Consider the following 17,970-nt stretch of genomic DNA (forward strand, 5'->3'; position numbering starts at 1 on the left):
GGGAAGATGAGAAGAGTCACGTGTTACCCAGCTCACCAATCAGAAGTGAAGATTCAGCTAGGGTCCGCCCACCTTCCTCGCTCGGCTAACTCTGGCTCTACTGGAGACGGTGTTGGCCACCCAGTCAGACTAGGAGGAGAGAAAGAGAAGCAGCAGCAATCTGAATTCATGCAGGGTGAGGCGGACGGTGGGCCCAACGACGAGGTTGCCCCTGCAGCTATCAATACCTATAGGACTGGCCACCCAGGTTCTGATGCCCTGATACCTCCCGTCTCGAGTGACCCAGTGCCATTGAGCTCCTCAGCAGCATGAAAGCTTCCTCTACCGCAGCCTCCATTTGCATCATCATTGAGGACCCCGACCCGCCCTTTGTAAACAGTAATCAGGTAAAGAGGGTCTGGGTTCCCTCAGACCTCAGAGGTACGGTGGCCCAGAAGGGCCAGAGTCAAGACGGTGCACCTGGGAACGAGGCAGCCACCTTGCAACTCACAAGGGGCATTGGTTCCATCAGCGGACGAGCCCAGACTATGGTTTAGGGGGAAAACGTGCTAAAAAGCAGCCCCATCAGGAAGAGCCTACCCAGGACCAGAATCCTCCAACACTCCGTCTGTTTCCTAGAGCTTCCGGGACTCAAAGGTCTGAGCTTCTCCTGCCATTCATTCCAAAGCCTCAGCCCAGCAGCAGACCTTTCTCAGGCTTCTTTCTGGAGTTCAGCATCCGGGCCAGGCCATGTTCTTCACAACCCCACACCAGGCCGAATCCTCCTGAGCCGCCACACAGGTGAGAACGGCACTTCGCTGCCGCCCTTTGCCACCCCGGGGCCGGCTGGTCTGAGTCCTACTTCTCCCCCTAGTTTGACTTTAGGAAGGCTTGTCTTCCCCTGTGCCCTGCCTCCCAGCCTCGTGGTAATGCTGTCTGCGCTAGTGTCTCCTCGTCCTGGTCTCTTGGCACATTCTCCATTCATTTTGCTGCGCATCGTGCCGAGATCATCTCCTCCTGCTTGTTCCTTAAGGTCTATTGGCCCGAGCCCCTTCCTCCCCCATTGAGCTTCTCTTCCTTCCTCTTACCGTGATGATGATAATGGTGATGATTTGTTTTGCCTGAGCTCCAGCTTCAAGCCTAGCCCTCCTAGAGTTAGGCCAGCCTTGCTGCCTGAATTTGATGCCCCAGAGCCCTGCCTTTCCAGGAGAGCAGGCCAAAAGAGAGAGCAACACACACGCACACACCCCGCCTTGTGCCTACTGTGCTATGACTCCCTGTGAGCAACCTCCAACAAAGTTGGAGCAGACATGCATCCATCCACTGCAGTGGATGGGCTGCCTGCTCGTGGTTACCTGCGAGGCTTCCAGGAGTTTTGCTAGCCACTAACTAACATTATGTGCTATTTTAAAGCCTCTCTTGCCCCAGACTCCAGCAGTTGGCACTTAATCTGCTCTTAGCCCTGATTCCAGGCCCCCTGCTCTCTGAAAAGGGCCTGCCTTTGTTCCTGAGCTGAAATTTCCCTTTTCCAAATTGCCTTCTATAGAATGAAATTATCTTTAATGGTATCTCAGTCTGGCATTTCCATAATTACATGTAAGAGTAAACTTTTTTGTTGCCGTCTTTGAACATTTGTGTTTCTTTAAATGTCTGTTTATATTCATTTTTTAAAAAATATGCGTTATGAGTAACACTTTTTCTGGTTGATGTGGAGCAAATGCTTCTTCCAGTTTCTTGTCTTGTTCTTGAACCTTTTAAATCTTCTCTTTTGATAACTGATAGTTTTAAAATTATTATGCAGCTGAATTTGACTATCTTTTTACAATTTGTCCCTTTTATATTTTAACCAAGAAAATCTTTTCCTAATCCTAATGTATATAAAATAGTCTTGTTTTTTTCCTGTAGGTTTTAAGTCCTCCTTTTCACAGACTGTATCTACCTGCAATTTGTTCAGCATACAATTTATTGTAGAGATGCCCATTTTATTCCGTTTTTCCATGTGGATAATCTATTGCCCAGTAGCATTTTATTTTATTTTATTTTATTTTATTTTTTATCTTTTTAGGGCCACACCCACGGCATGTGGAGGTTCCCAGGCTAGGGGTCTAATTGGAGCTGTTGCCGCTGGTCTATGCCATGGCCACAGCCACATCAGATCCGAGCTGCATCTGCAACCTATGCCAGATCCTTAACCCACTGAGTGAGGCCAGGGATCAAATCCGCGTCCTCATGAATGCTAGTCAGATTCGTTTCTGCTGAGCCACGAGGGGAACTCCTGCCCAGTAGCATTTTTAAATGTCCTTCTTTTCCCTGTAATCTACCAACATAGCGCTGAAATGGAATAGCTTTTAATTTATGCGTGGATCTAAGTTTAGACTTTTTCCTGTGCAGCTGGGTCACTTTATCTGTACTTATACTGCACTTTTATAAACTACGTCAATGTGTTGTAGGGCAAGTATCTCACTTCATTCTTTTTCAAGAATGTTTTCGTACTACTCATATTTCATGACCCTTTCCTTTTTCAAATGCATCTTAGAACCAGCTTGTCAGATTGCATGAAATAACCCACTGGAGTCTTGTTTGAAATTGCTTTGAATGTAGAGGTTATTTTGCAAAGTTTATATTATAAACAGTCAATCTTTTTGTCCATGAAAGTAGTGTAGTATAAAATAGTAGTAGTAGAAAATAGTATCTTACTATTTACACAGCGATTTGTGTGTATGTGGCTCATTAACATTTTTATATATTTTTTTATATTTTTCTCATTAGTTTTACTCTGATGTTTCTAGGCATCTGTCTTGCTTGAGGTCTGTAGGGGTTCTTAATCCTGTGGCTTGATATCTTCAGTCAGTTTTGGAAAATTCCAGGCAATTCTCTCTTCATAGAATGGATTTTTTTAAGAAATAAAATCTGAAGTGTTTCATTTTGTAATGTAAAATTTTTATTGTCTCCAAAATTGTTAATTTTATGGCATATTTGGAAGATTAAAAGGAAGTAGCATGCTAGTTGACTCTTTAGAAGGGGCAAAGAGTAATCATTTATTGCCTTTATTGGAAATGGAGTTATGACTATAAAATTCCCATTTGAACACTTCATACCCTCTTAGCATAGGTGATTTATAACTTGGACAAGAGAAGTAGAGTTGAATCCAAGGTGTCTAGAGAAAGGGAGGTGTGAAGGAGGTACACCAGGGTCCGAAAGAGGTAGTACTTGATCAAGTGTGTGGGGGAGGAAGATAACCCATATGGGACTGAGGAGGGCTGGGAGGAAGATTCAGAATCAAGAAGGAGGAAATAGCAGAAATAAGAAGCCCGAGTTGGGGGGAGGTCTTGGTTTTTAGGGGAGGAAAAAATTTATGTGTTGGGAACAGGGGCTTCTGAAGTCTGCAAGATGGGGAGGAAGGGAGCTGGACAGCCATTCAAGGGTAGTGATTGAGATGGGAAAACTGCCAAATATTAAGCGAAAAAATACGTTAATGGGTAATTGCTTTTAAAAAATAGTTGTGGAGTTCCCATTGTGGCTCAGTGGTTAATGAATCCGACTAGGATCCATGAGGTTGCAGGTTCGCTCCCTGGCCTTGCTCAGTGGGTTAAGGATCTGGTGTTGCTGTGAGCTGTGGTGTGGGTCGCAGACACGGCTCGGATCCCACGTTGCTGTGGCTGTGGTGTAGGCTGGCAGCTGTAGCTCCGATTAGACCCCTAGCCTGGGAACCTCCATATGCCATGGGTGTGGCCCTAGAAAAGACCAAAAAAAAAAAAAAATAGTTGTGACTGAGTTTGTGAGGAGATACGTGAAAGTGAGTGTATAGATATGTATGCATAGATATTCGTATAGAGTTGGATGGGCAAACAGCATGATGTGAACATGATGTATGTTCAGCTGTTTTTTCCCTTTGACCATATCATCACTTCTGTGAATTGAAGTGAATGGAGTGAAAAAGAAACAAACACACACTAAAATGAGCTTCCATTCTCTCCTTTCCTGTTTTTCTCCTCTCTCTCTCTCTCTCTTTTTTTTTTTTTTTTTTTTTTTTTTTTTTTTTGGCTAGTTTTACATGTACTCTGAGTAGATGCCTTCTTTTTTTTTAATTGAAGTATAATTGATTTACAATGTTGTGTTGGTTTCTGGTGCACAAAGTACATCAGTTGTACATATATATCAATCTTTTTCTTATTCTCCTTCATGGTTTACTCAAGAATATTGAATATAGTTCCCTGCGCTGTACAGCAGGACTTTGTTGTTTATCTGTTTTATATATAGTAGTTCGTATCTCCCAATCCCAAATTCCTAATTAATCCTTTCCCTACCCTCTTTGGTAAAACCATGGGTTTATTTTCTATGTGTGTGAGTCTGTTTCAGTTTTGCATATAGGTTCATGTATTTTATTTTTCGGATTCCACATGTAAGTGATATATGGTATTCACCTTTGTGACTGTCTTCACTTATTATGATCATCTCTAGGTTCTCTTCTCTTTGCTTTTACTTTTCGGGTATGTGGTCAGAACTGGCATTTAACCTGATCAGGAAGGGCCGCAGTGCTGAGCCCTATCGTGGAGGGTCTGACTTAGGCCCTCCTCATCTGCATTTCATGCCAGAGCTAAGAGTCCACACAGACTAGGTGATGAAGACCTTGATACCTTATTACTTTTGTAGAAAATGTCAGATACTCTAATTCCCTAAGGATACTTCCAGAGTCAGCACGGCCCTATTCTCAAAGTCCTTCCCAAGGGAAGAAGAGCTGGGCCTGTAATAGCTCAATCTTAGGCACAGAAAATGGCTCGGTGGTCATTGCTTGTGGGAGCAAGGGGTAGACAGAGCTTGGAGGTGTGGGTTGAGGTGTTCTTAGAGTTAGGTGTGAAGCACTGCATGGCACAGGACATAATGGCCATGGGAAGAGGAGATCCAGGACATGAGCTGTGGGCCTCTGTTTGTACTTCTGCCGTAGGCCCTGCAAAAGTTAGTGGTGGGCGTCTATGTGTATTTTGCTCTGTAGCCCAGCCGCAGAGAATGAGAGACACCCAGGAATGTCTATCTAGGGAGCTACACTTTATTCCTAGGGGTAGCCCTGACCACAGAACATCCCCTCACATTCCAGAAGCTGAGGAGAGCAATACGTCAGGCCTCAGGTTTGATTCCTTCCTACCGTGAGCCAACACTGCAGGCAAATCAGAGATCCCAGCCCCCTACTCCATCCTAGTGTTTTAATAGCTCTCCTGGGCATTTGATCTGCCTGAGTGTGGACCCTAACCTTTAACCCAGACCCACCACACCAGAGTCTACATAGCCCCAGCTGGCCATGAGCTCTTCTACTTCCTTCTTTGACCTTGAGTCCTTCTCATACTCTCCTTAAGAAAGTAGCAAATATGGTCATAGCAGACCTCCACACTGCAGAATCCAGTGGAAACATATTAGACACCATCTTACTTGACATTTTGGCAGCATTTAATAAAGCCGATTGCTTCTTTTCCTTGATACATGTTTTTTCTTGGTCTTTAGAGATTTCCTTCTTTATATTCACTTAATATTCTCTTGGACCATCCTCAGCTTCCATACCTCTTGAGTTAGAATTTCCAAGGCTTTAGTTTTTTGTTTTTTATGATTTTTATTTTTTTCCCATTATAGCTGGTTTACAGTGTTCTATCAGTTTTCTACTGTATAGCATGGTGACCCAGTTACACATACGTATATACTTTCTTTTTTCTCACATACAAGGCTTTCATTTGGGGTCATTTTTTTTTCCCTGCACACATTCACTTCCCAGGTGATCCTGTCTAGTCTCATGTTTTTATTTTTTATTTTTTTGGCTTTTTAGGGCCACACCCGCGGCATTGAACATCCCAGGCTAGGGGTCGAATCGGAGCTGTAGCTGCCGGCCTACGCCACAGCCACAGCAACACCAAATCCAAGCCACATCTGCGGCCTACACCACAGCTCACAGCAATGCCAGATCCCCAACCCACTGAGTGAGGCCAGGGATCGAACCCGCAACCTCACAGTTCCTAGTCAGATTCATTTCCACTGCGCCACAACGGGAACTCCTAGTCTCATGTTTTAAAATGTCATTTTAAGTTGATGATCTTCAAATATATATCTTCCTTTTTACTCATTCCCTGTACTCCATTCATACGGCTGTGTAATCCCGTTTTTTTCTGCTTGAGATGTCTCATAGACATCTTCAGTAAGACAAATGCTGTCCTTTGGAAATATAATACTGGCTACTAGGATATTATGGAAATATAATACATTAATAATTTAATTATTAATTATTTTTCATTCTTTCCTATTAAATCATTGAACTGTGGTACCTGTTTTACTCTTACATCATATCTCAGTTTTGACTAGGCTCATTTCAAGTGCTCACTGGCTGCATGCATGGGCAGCACAATTTTGAACCTTCTTCTTTCCTTCATCTGTCTTGTCAATTTCCTCTTGTATTGTTTCAAAGCCCAGAGTTTCTACTAATCATGGCCTCCTATCCTAGGAGGGAACTCCGAGGTATTATTTTGAAAGTTCACAGGGGCTCTTCAGCTCTAGTCAGTACCTTTGGTCCTTCTCGAGGTGTGCCCCTTGCACTTGCCTGCATGGAAAGGCCGAATCCCTCCCAATTTCATCTGCTCTTTCCAGTGAATACCTAGTGACTAGTTTGCTATTCTCTATTATAAAGTTAGTCAGATGCTGTGCCATTGCTTCTTTTCTTCCTCCTCACCCACAGACACTGATACCACGCAGGTAATGTGTCTCTTGATGTTTTGTCCTCAATCACTTGAATTTGGGGATTTGGGGGGAATGTTAGTACATTCCTAATGTTGTGAAATCATAAGCTGTATTTAATATCAGAGCGTTTTCATCACTGCAAAATGAAACCCATACCACTGAGGAAGTCAATGCTCATTCCTCTCTCCTCCAGGCCCTGGGAGCTGCTTAATGTGCTTTCTGACTCTATGGATTTGCTTATTCTGGATGTTTCATATAAATGGAACCATACACATGTGACGTATTGTGTCTAGCTTCTTTAACTTAGCACAGTGTTTACAGGTTCATCCAAGTTGTTGCTTGAGTAAGTACTTCATTCCTTTTTAATGGCTGAGTAACATTCCATTGAGTTTCTGTATCACATTTTGTTTATCCATTCATCAGTGGACAGACATTTGGGTTGTTTAGACATTTGGATCTTTTAGACATTTGGACCTTTTGGTTATGAATAGTGTTGCTATGAATAGACATAGACAAGTTTTTATTTTACTCAGTTCTTTTGGATATAGCCAGGAGTAGAAATGCTGGGTCATATGATAAATTTATGTTTAACTGCCTGAGGAACTATCAAACTGTTTCCAGAGTGACTGCACCATTTTCCATTCTCCCAAGAATGTTATTGGATTTCTTTATTCTCTACATCCATGTTAAACTTCATTGTTTTTCTTTTATCTTCTATCCATCCCAGTAGTGTAAAATGGTGTCTTACTGAGTTTTGATTTGCATTTCCCTAATGACTAAGGACTTTGAGTATTTTTCATGTGGCTCATTAGCCATTTGAATATCTTGTTTGGAGAAATGCCTGTTTAAGTCCTTTGCCAATTTTTAAATTGGGTTTTTGTTGTTTTGTCGTTGAGTTATTGGCATTCATTATACAGTCTGGATACAAAAACATTATTAGATATATGATTTCCAAATAATTGCTCCCATTCTTTGGGTTATCTTTTCAATTTGTTAATAATGCCCTTGATGTACAAAAGTTTTCAATTATGATGAAGTCCATTTTAATTACTTTTGCTGCTTGTTGTCATAACTAAAAAACCATTGCCAAATCCAAATTCTTGAAGATTTCCTGCTACATATTCTTCCAAGATTTTTTAAAAAAAATATTAAGAAAATTTAAGATTGTATATTTAACAGAGTTTTAAGTATGTAATACTGTTATCTATAAACATGATGTCGTTTGAAGATAGTATTTTACAGCAGATCTCTAGAACTATTTACCTTGTATAACTACAATTGTATACCTATTGATAAGAAATGCCTCATTTTCCTGTCCCCCTCCACCAGCCCCAAGCAACTACCATTCTATTCCTTGCTTCTGTGATTCTGAGTTTTTTTAATTCCTTATTTAAGTGGAAGCATGCAGTATTTGTCCTTTTGTGTCTGGCTTATTTCAATTACTATAATGTCCTCAAAGTTCATCACATTGTTGCATATTGCAGGGTTTCCTTCTTTTTTAATGCTGAATAATATTCTTTTGTATGTGTACCCCCACTTTTTTTGTGCATCCATCCACCAATAGACATTTAAGTTATTTCTACATCTTAGTTATTGTGAATAATGCTCTAATGAACATGGGGGTGCTAATATCTCTTCAGGTTCCTAATTTCATTTCTTTTGGATGAATATCTAAAAGTAAGACTGCTGGGCCAAATGGTAGTTTTATTTTTATGTTTTAGAGGAAACTCCACACAGTGTCCCATAGAGGCTGTACTACTTGCATGCCTACCAACAGTTTGCTCCACATCCTTGACAATAGTTACTGTTTCTTTTTTTCTTCATAATAACCATCCTAATAAGTGTAAGATAATATCTCATAGTTATATTTTTCCTGATAATTTTTCTGATGATTTTTTCTTTTTTTCAATTGTTATTTCCCCAATACATTTTTTTCCTACTGTACAGTGTGATGACCCAGTTACACATACATGTACATGTTCTGTTGACATTGAACATCTTTTCAGGTGCTGTTGGCCATTTGTATCTCTTCTTTGGAGAAATGTACATTAAGGCCCTTTTAAAAATCAGATTATTCGTTTTTTGTTTTTTTTTTTTTGCTATCAAGTTGCATTGTGAGAGTTCCTTATACATTTTGGAAATTAACCACTTGTCAGATAAATGGTTCAGAAATATTTTCTCCCATTCTGTAGGCTTCTTTTTCATTCTACTAATTATTTCCTTTGTTGTGCAGAAGCATTTTAGTTTGATATAGTCTCACTTAACCTATTTTGGCTTTCATTGATATATCAGTGTCAAGATCAATGTCATGAAGCTTTTTCCTTATGTTATACGAGTTTACAGTTTCAGAACTACGTACTTTTAGGTCTTTGCTCCATTTTGAGTTGATTTTTGTGGATGGTGTAAAGGAAGAGTCCAGTTTCATTCTAAGGATTGTCTAGTTTTTTTTATATTTGGGTCTTTGATCTATTTAGAGTTAGTATTTTAATGTGGTGTGAGTTAAGGATTTAACTTCATCATTTTACATGTGTCTGTCCATTTGTCCCATTGCCATTTGTTCAAGAGAGTATTCTTTCTCCATTGAATGGCCTTGGCATCGTAGTGGAAAATCCACTGAGGATGAATGGGTTTATTTCTCGTCTCTAAATTCAATTCAGTCCAGTCCAGTCCTGTCTTATCTTATGCTATCCTACCCTATCTTTTCCTTTACTCTTCTATTCATCTGGATATCTATCCTTATGCCAGTGTCACACTGCTATATTACTGCAGCTTTGTAGTATTTTTTGAAATTAGGAAATGTTAGTACTCTGATTTTATTCTTCTTTTTCATATTTTTTTTTAGGTTATATGGGATACCTCACAATTCCCATATACATTTGAGGGCTAGCTTTTCCATTTCTTTTTTTTTTTTTTTTTTTTTTGTCTTTTTTGTTGTTGTTGTTGCTATTTCTTGGGCCGCTCCCGTGGCATATGGAGGTTCCCAGGCTAGGGGTCGAATCGGAGCTGCAGCCACCGGCCTGCGCCAGAGCCACAGCAACGCGGGATCCGAGCTGCGTCTGCGACCTACACCACAGCTCACGGCAACGCCGGATCGTTAACCCACTGAGCAAGGGCAGGGACCAAACCCGCAACCTCGTGGTTCCTAGTCGGATTCGTTAACCACTGCGCCATGACGGGAACTCCAGCTTTTCCATTTCTTAAACGTGGTCATTGGGATTTTGATAGGGATTACACTGAATCTGTAGATTGCCTCAGGGGTATTCCCTAATGTCTTTTCTTTTTGATTCTGTTTAAGTAGAATTATTTTCTTAATTTCCTTTACTATATAAACATACAGGTGACTTTCAGGTGTATATCCTGCACCTTTATTGAGTCTGTTTATTAGACCTAATTGTCCTTCTTTTAGGAGGGGTGGCTTCTTAGGATTTTCTGTATATATGATCATGTCATCTGCAAATAAAAACAGTCTTATTTCTTTCTTTCCAATTCGAATGGATTTTGTTTCTCTTGCCTTATTACTCTGACAAAAACTTATAGTACAGTCTTGAAGAGAAATAATGAAAGGGGACATGGTAATCTTGATCCTGATATAATGGGGGAAGGCTTTCAGTCCTTAATTATTGAATATGTATTAATTGTGGGTTTTTCATTAAATACTCTTTACTGTGTTCAGGAAGTTCTTTTCTGTTCCTAGTTTGTTTAGTGTTTTTAATGATGAAAAGATGTTAGATTTTTGTCAAAGTTTTTCATCAATTGAGATAAATATGTTTGTTTTGTTTTCTAATACCTTTCTAATCTGTGATTTCTGCTTTGACCCGTTGATAATCTAAGAGAATGTTGACTAAATTCCACTCACTTGTGAATTTTCCAAGGGTTTTTTTTTTCCTTTATTGATTTCTAATTTCATTCCATTGTTATTAAATAAGATATTTTGTATAATTCCAGTGTTTTAAATTTATTGTTTTGGAGTGTAATATATAATCTATTCTGAAGAATTTCCTATGTGTGCTTGAGAAGAATGCATATTCAGCTGTTGTTGAGTGGATTGTTCTATATATTTCTATTAGTTCTAGTTGAGTCATAGTGCTGTTCCTGTTTCCTATTTCCTTACTGACCTTCTGTCTAGTTATTCTGTCAGTTATAGAAAGTAAAGTATTGGAGTTCCCACTGTGGACCAGCGAGTTAAGAACCTGACTTTGTCTCTGTAAGGATGTAGGTTCAATCCCTGGCCTTGCTCAGTGGGTTAAGAATCCAGTGTTGCCACAGGCTGCAGTGTGGGTTGCAGATGTGGCTCAGATCTGGTGTAACTGTGGCTGTGGCATAGACCTCATCTGTAGTTCTGACTTGACCCCTGGCCAGGGAACTTCCATATGCTGCAAGTGCAGCTGTAAAAAGAAAAAAAGAGGGAAAAAAGTAAGATATTAAAGTCTCCAAATATTACAGAACTGTTTGTTTCTCCCTTTAATTCTGTCCATTTTTGCTTCATGTATTTTTGAACTCTTGGGTGCATATATATTTATAATTTTTATACCTTATTGATGTACTTACCCTTTTATCAATATGTAATATCCCTATTTTTATAGGAACTTTTGTATTAAAGTCTAATTTTCCTGAGGATATTAATATGACCACCTCAGTTATAATTTGCATGGAATATTTTTTCCATCCTTTCATGTTCAATCTGTTTGTGTCTTTGGATCTAAAGTGAGTTTCTTATGAACAACGTACAATTTGATCATGCTTTTTTATTACGCATTTTACCAATACCTGCTTTTTTCTTTTTTTGTCTTTTTAGGGTGCACCTGTGGCGTATGGAGATTCCCAGGCTAGGGGTTGAATCAGAGCTGTAGCCACCGGCCTCTGCCACCTCCACAGTGATGCCAGATCTGAGCCAGATCTGTGACCTACACCACAGCTCACAGCAACACTGGATCCTTTAACGCACTGAGTGAGGCCAGGGATTGAACCCACATCCTCATGAATGCTAGTCAGATTCATCTCCATTGAACCACAATGGGAACTCCCCCAATATCTGCTTTTTAATTGAAAAGTTTAATCCATTTACAATTAAAGTAATTACTGATAAAGAAACACTTCTGCCATTTTGCCATTTGTTTTACCTGAGTCATCTTTTTAGTTTCTCAATTCCTCCATTCCTTTCTTTTTTGTATTTATATGATTTTGTGGTAGTATATTGTATTTATCCTTTTCTCATTTCATTTTCTTCATATATTTTTAGTTATATTCTTAAAGGTTATCCTGGGGAATTATAATTGTCAAATTTATAAGAAAATTAGCTTGAATTAATTCCAACTTAGTTTCAGTAGTATACAAAAACTCTACTCCTACATAGCTCTGTCCTTCTTCCTCTGTTGTTATGATCAAAAATTCCATATTTACAATCTCTTGGGATATAAAATGATAGATGATAGTATGAGAAAAAAACTGTATATGTATATGTATGACGGGGTCACTGTACTGTGTGGCAGAAATTGGCACAACACTGTAAATCAACCTTAATAAAAATTTTAAAAGTTCCATATTTATATATATGCCCCCATTAACATAGTTATAGTTATTGTTTTATTCATTGTCGTTTAAATCATAAAGACAATAAATCACAAAATACAACATTCACTGTCTTTTAAATCATCACATTACAAATTCCTATTTGTAATTAGTAATTACAAATAAAAGTACAAAAATACTGGCATTTATATTTACCTGTGCTATTTCCTTTGTCAGTATTCTTTATTTCTTAATATGGTTTTAAGTTACTGTGTAGTATCCTTTCATTTTAGCCTAAAGGAATCCCTTTAGGATTTCTTGTAGGATGGATCTTCTAGTACGAAATTCCCTCAGCTTTTATGTGGGGATGTCTTAATTTCTCCTTCATGTTTCTTTTTATTGTGGTAAAAACAAATAACATTAAATTTACCATCTTTACCATTTTTAAGTGTAAAGTTTAGTAGTATTAAGTATATTTACATTGTTGCGAAACAGATCTCTAGAACATCTTCGTTTTGCAAAATTGAAACTCCATACCCACTAAACATTTATTTTTATTTCTCCCTTTCCTCTCATCCTTGACAATGATCTTTTTGCACTGTGTGTATGATTTTTATTTTTTATTATACCTCATATGAGTGGAATCATGCAGTATTTTTCCTTTTTCCTATTTCACTTAGCAGAATGTCCTTGAGGTTCATTCATATTGTAACATATGACAGGATTCCCTTCTTTTTCAAGACTGCATAATACTTCATTGTATGGCTATACCATTATTCTTTGTCCATTCATCTACCAATGCAGTCATGGCTTGCTTCCCCCTCTTGACTATTGTGAATAATGGTGTGAAAAATAAGGTTGTGCAAATATTCCTTTGAGATTGTGCTTTGAAACTTTTATATATATACCCAGAAGTAGGATTGCTGGATAATAGTGGTAATTCTATTTTTATGTTTTTGAGAAATTTCTATAGTGTTTTCTATAGTGGCCACACCATTTTACATTCCCATCACCAGGGTGCAAGTATTCTAATTTCTCTGCATCCCTTTTGAACACTTGTTTTCTGTTCTTTTGATGGTGGCCACCATGATGTGAGGTGATATCTCATTGCAGTTTTGGTTTAGTGGTTAGTGATTAGTGGCATTGAGCATCTTTTCATATGCTTGTTGACCATATGTATATCTTCTTTGAAGAATTATCTATTCAAGTCTTCTGTGCACTATTTAATTGGATTATGTGGTTTTTTATATTGAATTGTAGAAGTTTCTTATAAATTCTGGATATTAACCCTTTATAAGATGTATGGTTTACATACATTTCCTCTCATTCTGTAAGCTGCTATTATACTCTGTTGCTTATTCCCTCAATGCACAGAATTTTTCAATTTCGTTGTAGTCCCATTTGTTTATTTTTAGTTGTGTTGCCTATGCTTTTGATATCATATCCAAGAACTCACTACAAAATTCAATGTTTTGAGACTTTTCTGTCATGTTTTCTTCTAGGTCATATGTTTAGGTCTTTAATTAATTTTGAGTATCTTTGGTGTGCAGGGTAAGGTATGGGTCCAACTTTATTTTCTTGCACATAGATATTAACTTTTCCTGACACCATTTGTTGAAGAAATTGTTATTTCTCTATTATGTATTCTTGGAACTCTTGTTCAAATAATTTGGCTATATATGCAAGGGTTAATTCTGGGCTCACTCTTATGTTCCATTCATCTCTAAGTCCATATGACAGTACCATAACTCTTTGATTACTATAGCTTTGTAATATGTTTTGAAATCACTAAGTTTTGAGGCCTCAAGCTTTGTTTTTATTTTTTAAGATTATTTTGGAGGATTTGGAGACCTTAGAGATTATATATGAATTTTAGAATGGTATTTATATTTCTGTAAAAAAAATGCCATTAGGATTTTGATAGAGATTGCACTGAATTGGGTAGAATGGACATTTTAATGATATTAAGTCTTCTAATCCATAACTAAGAGATGTCCTTCCATTTATTTTATCAACTTTGATTTGCCTTTAAATTTTTTAATTTATTTTTTATTGAAGTAGAGTTGATTTACAATATTGTGCTAGTGTCAGGTTATAGCATAGTGATTCAGATTTTTTTTTGCAGATTATATTTAATTATAGGTTATTACAATATATTTGGTATAATTCTCTATGTTATACAGTAAATCCTTGTTGCTTGTCTGTTTTATGTACAGTAGTTTGTATCTGTTAATCTCAGACTCCTAATTTGTCCTTCACTCCTCTCTCCCTCCTTGGTAACCATAAGTTTGCTTCCTGTCTGTGACTCTGTTTCTATTTTGTATAAATAATTCATTTGCATTATTTTGTTAAGATTCTACATATAAGTGATATTGTGTAGTATTTGTCTTTCTCCATCTGATTTTTTTCACTATGCCTAATATTCTCTAGGTCCATATACATTGCTGTAAATGGCAATATTTCATTCTTTTTTGTAATGGCTAATAAACATACACACACCACACACACTTATACATATATTACATTTTCTTTGTCCCTTCATATGTTGATCAGTACTTGGATTGTTCCCATGTCTTGGCAGTTGTAATAGTGCTGCTGTGAACATTGGAGTGCTTGTCTCTTTTCAAATTAGAGTTTCTATTTTTTCCACATATATACTCAGGAGTGAGATTGCTAGATCATATGGTAACTCTATTTTTAGTTTCATTTATCTTCATTCTTTTTTATTTTTTCTCCTCAGACCACTTAATTTCAATTGCCTTATATTCAGTTGCCTTGATTTTTTTCTACTTGATAAAATTTGCTTTTGAATCACTATAGTGAATTTTTCATCTTGGTTTTTGTTCTTTTCAGCTTTATAACTTATATTTGGTTTCTTTTGATAATTTATATTTTGTTATCACTATTATTTGTTTGGTGAGGATCATTGTCGATTTTTCCTTCAGGTCTTTGTCCATAGTTTCTTTAGCTTGCTGAGCACATTTAAGAGAGTTGATTTAAAGTCTTTATTTCATAAGTTCAGTGTTGCTTCTTCAGGGGTAGTTTCTGTCAATTTTAAGTCCTATGAATGACTGTACTTTATTTTTCCTTTGTATGACTTGGAAATTTTTGTTGATAATTGGACATTTTAAATATTATAATGTAATAACAGTAGAAGTCAGAACCTTTCTTAGGGTTTTGTTGTTGTTGTTGCTTGCTGCAGGTTGTAGTTTTTTCTTTATTTAGTAGCTGACCATTTTTAAAGCCTGTATTCTTCTTTTGTGTTTAGTCTTTGAAGTCTCTGTTCCTTTAACTTGTGGACAGTAACTATTTTGACAGAGATTTTCTTAAACATTTTGAGAAAAAAAAATACAAAGAAAGAAACAAACAGGAGAAAGAAAGGAAAAAAAATGCTATTCTTTTAGTCTTTGCAGGCTGGCTTCTTGATGGGGTACTCCTTTAATGCTTGATCAGGCCATTTGCAACTCTGCCTTAGCCTTCACTTTGTGCTTGCACTGAGCCTAAAGGTCAACAAGAAGTCAAAGCTTTAGTTCTTCTCACATGTTCCTTTTCTGAGTATGGAATGAATTTTTTTTTTTTTTTTTGGATTCTCCACTGTATATTGAAATTTTTCAAAACCTTGTTTCCTAAAGTAATTCTCCCCAGATTTTCCTCCCAGGCTTTCAGCATATCTGTTCCCACCTACACCCCCCCCCCTTCAACTGTTATCTTTGCCACAGACTATTTCTACTGGTTAATATGTCTTCCAGAGTTTTCACAGAGTAACCTCCATTTAGCTCCTTTTCTACCCTGGTGGAGTTCTGAGTTAGGTGAAACAAAGGCCAACCCCTTCTTTCATTCCTTTGAGGAATTCCCAGATAGGTCATAACAGACAAACTGTTCACTTTCTTGTGAACAAGGTTGACTCTGTTCCCTCTGTGACCATATCCTAATACCTGGAACATAGGTCCTATCTTCAAGACTCCTGCTGCACCAGAGAACAGTATGGGCCAAAGCACGATATGTGCCCTGGTGTAAATAGGCAGGAGGTGTGCATGATGCATAGAAGACTCTCATAATCAGTGACATAGTGTAACCAGTCAGGCCTGATGATGAAGCAGACAGAAAAGTCACATTATTACAGCTGTGGGGGAAATGAGCAAGAAATGTAATAAGGAAAAGATGAAGAGCCCTGCTCCATCAGTACTGAGGACTCGGAGGAAAGGGGACACCAGCAGGACAAACATGGAAGGCTCTGTACTCTCAGTGCTCTTGTACAACTTGATCTGGAGTGGAAACAGGCAAAAGAGAGGGAGCCCTTGCCTATCAGTATAGCAGTTTAACAGGGCAAGGGGTGTGAAAGGGCAGAGACAGGGAGCCTTGCTTCATCAGTACATTGGAATGGGTGGGCAGGCAAATGAATGAAAGAACTAGGAGGAACCGTGGGCCATTAATGCAGTGGTGTACCTGGTCAGTGAGGGTGAATAGTGGAAGGAGGAAACTCATACTGGAGTTAGTACTATGGTATAAATTAACAAGGGATGTGAACAAGACAAAGAGAAGGAGATCTGCATCAGTAATGCAAAGGTGTGAATTGGCAGGGATCAGAATGAGGCAAAGAGGACAAACCCCATATCATTGATGCTAGGTGTTTTGGACAGGGTGTGTGAGAGGCACAGTCCATTTGTGCTCTTAAATAGATGGACAATGAATGCCAACTAGGTAAAGAAAATGAGCTCTGCATCATCAGGATAGGCGTGTAACTGGGTAGGTAATGTGACAGGGCAAAAGAGCAGAGCCCTGCAGCCATCACTTCAGTGGGGGTGACTTACGGGAGATGCAAATGGTACTAGGAGAAAGAGCTAACACCATTGGGAGAGGGTGTGAGAAAGGAGCAAAGAGGTGTTATTGGCACCTTAGGTTAAGGGGAACTGTGTCACATACAGGCAGGTTTAACTGCTCTGAGCTAAATTGGAAGGACACAGCACCATCAGCAAAGTGGTATTACTTTAGAGTAGCATTTAACATAAAGAAGAAGAGGAACTTCATACCATCATCCTGTGGCATAACTAGGCAGATATGTGCATAGGTAAAAGACAGTTAGCCAAGCACCATCAGTGTAATGGGTGAAATGGGCACCCAGCCAAGAAGACCTGGCAGGAGGGGAGGACCCAACAGGGAGTGCATGAGTGTAAGAGTTGACTGAGCTTCCAGCTTAGTAGCCAAATAAGAGTATGTAGGTGGATGAAGGGTGCAGCCATCCTATAGAAGGTTCTGACTGGAAGTACATGGTTGGAGAGAACATCTCATCTAGGAGAGGTCTCTAAATGATATGCATTAGTGGAGGTATAGGTGTAGCCAGCTTAGGCTAGAACTGGCAAGAAGTGCTTGTGGGAACAGGGCATTCCCCCTATTAGAAGATGTGGCAGAAGCTGTATGGGCTCAGAATTTAGCAAGCCTGGGAAATGAACAGCAGGATATGCATGATAGATGGTGGACCCAGGCCAAGGGGGAATGATAGTGGATGTTCCTTACCAGGAATGGACATCATGCCATGATTCCCCATGGTATATATATGTTTTCCTCTGGAGTCTTAACTTAGGATGGCTTCACCCTACATTAATGCACCACATCATCAGCCCTGAACCCTAGGTTGGTTGCATCTTCTACCCATGCACCTCCTTCAGGGCTCTCACCTAGACTGGATACTTCTTCACCGGGGGGTATCCTATTCTCACTAGGCTGGATGCCTAAGCACCTTCTGTCATGTTCTTTCTTGGGTTGACTATA

The 17,970-nt window shown here is 38.7% G+C and overlaps 1 protein-coding gene across 4 annotated transcripts in view; it reads left to right on the plus strand.

Annotated features, from left to right (window-relative positions):
• The window catches only part of PRRG1 (proline rich and Gla domain 1), an 880,589-nt gene that overhangs the window by 302,711 nt on the left and 559,908 nt on the right, over positions 1-17,970 (plus strand). The window lies entirely within an intron of this gene.

The sequence above is a fragment of the Sus scrofa genome, chromosome X, assembly GCF_054392235.1.
Source record: "Sus scrofa isolate SSC_HxYL_T2T_F1_AM1 chromosome X, Sscrofa_HxYL_maternal_Yorkshire_Landrace_v2.0, whole genome shotgun sequence".
Lineage (NCBI taxonomy): Eukaryota > Metazoa > Chordata > Mammalia > Artiodactyla > Suidae > Sus > Sus scrofa.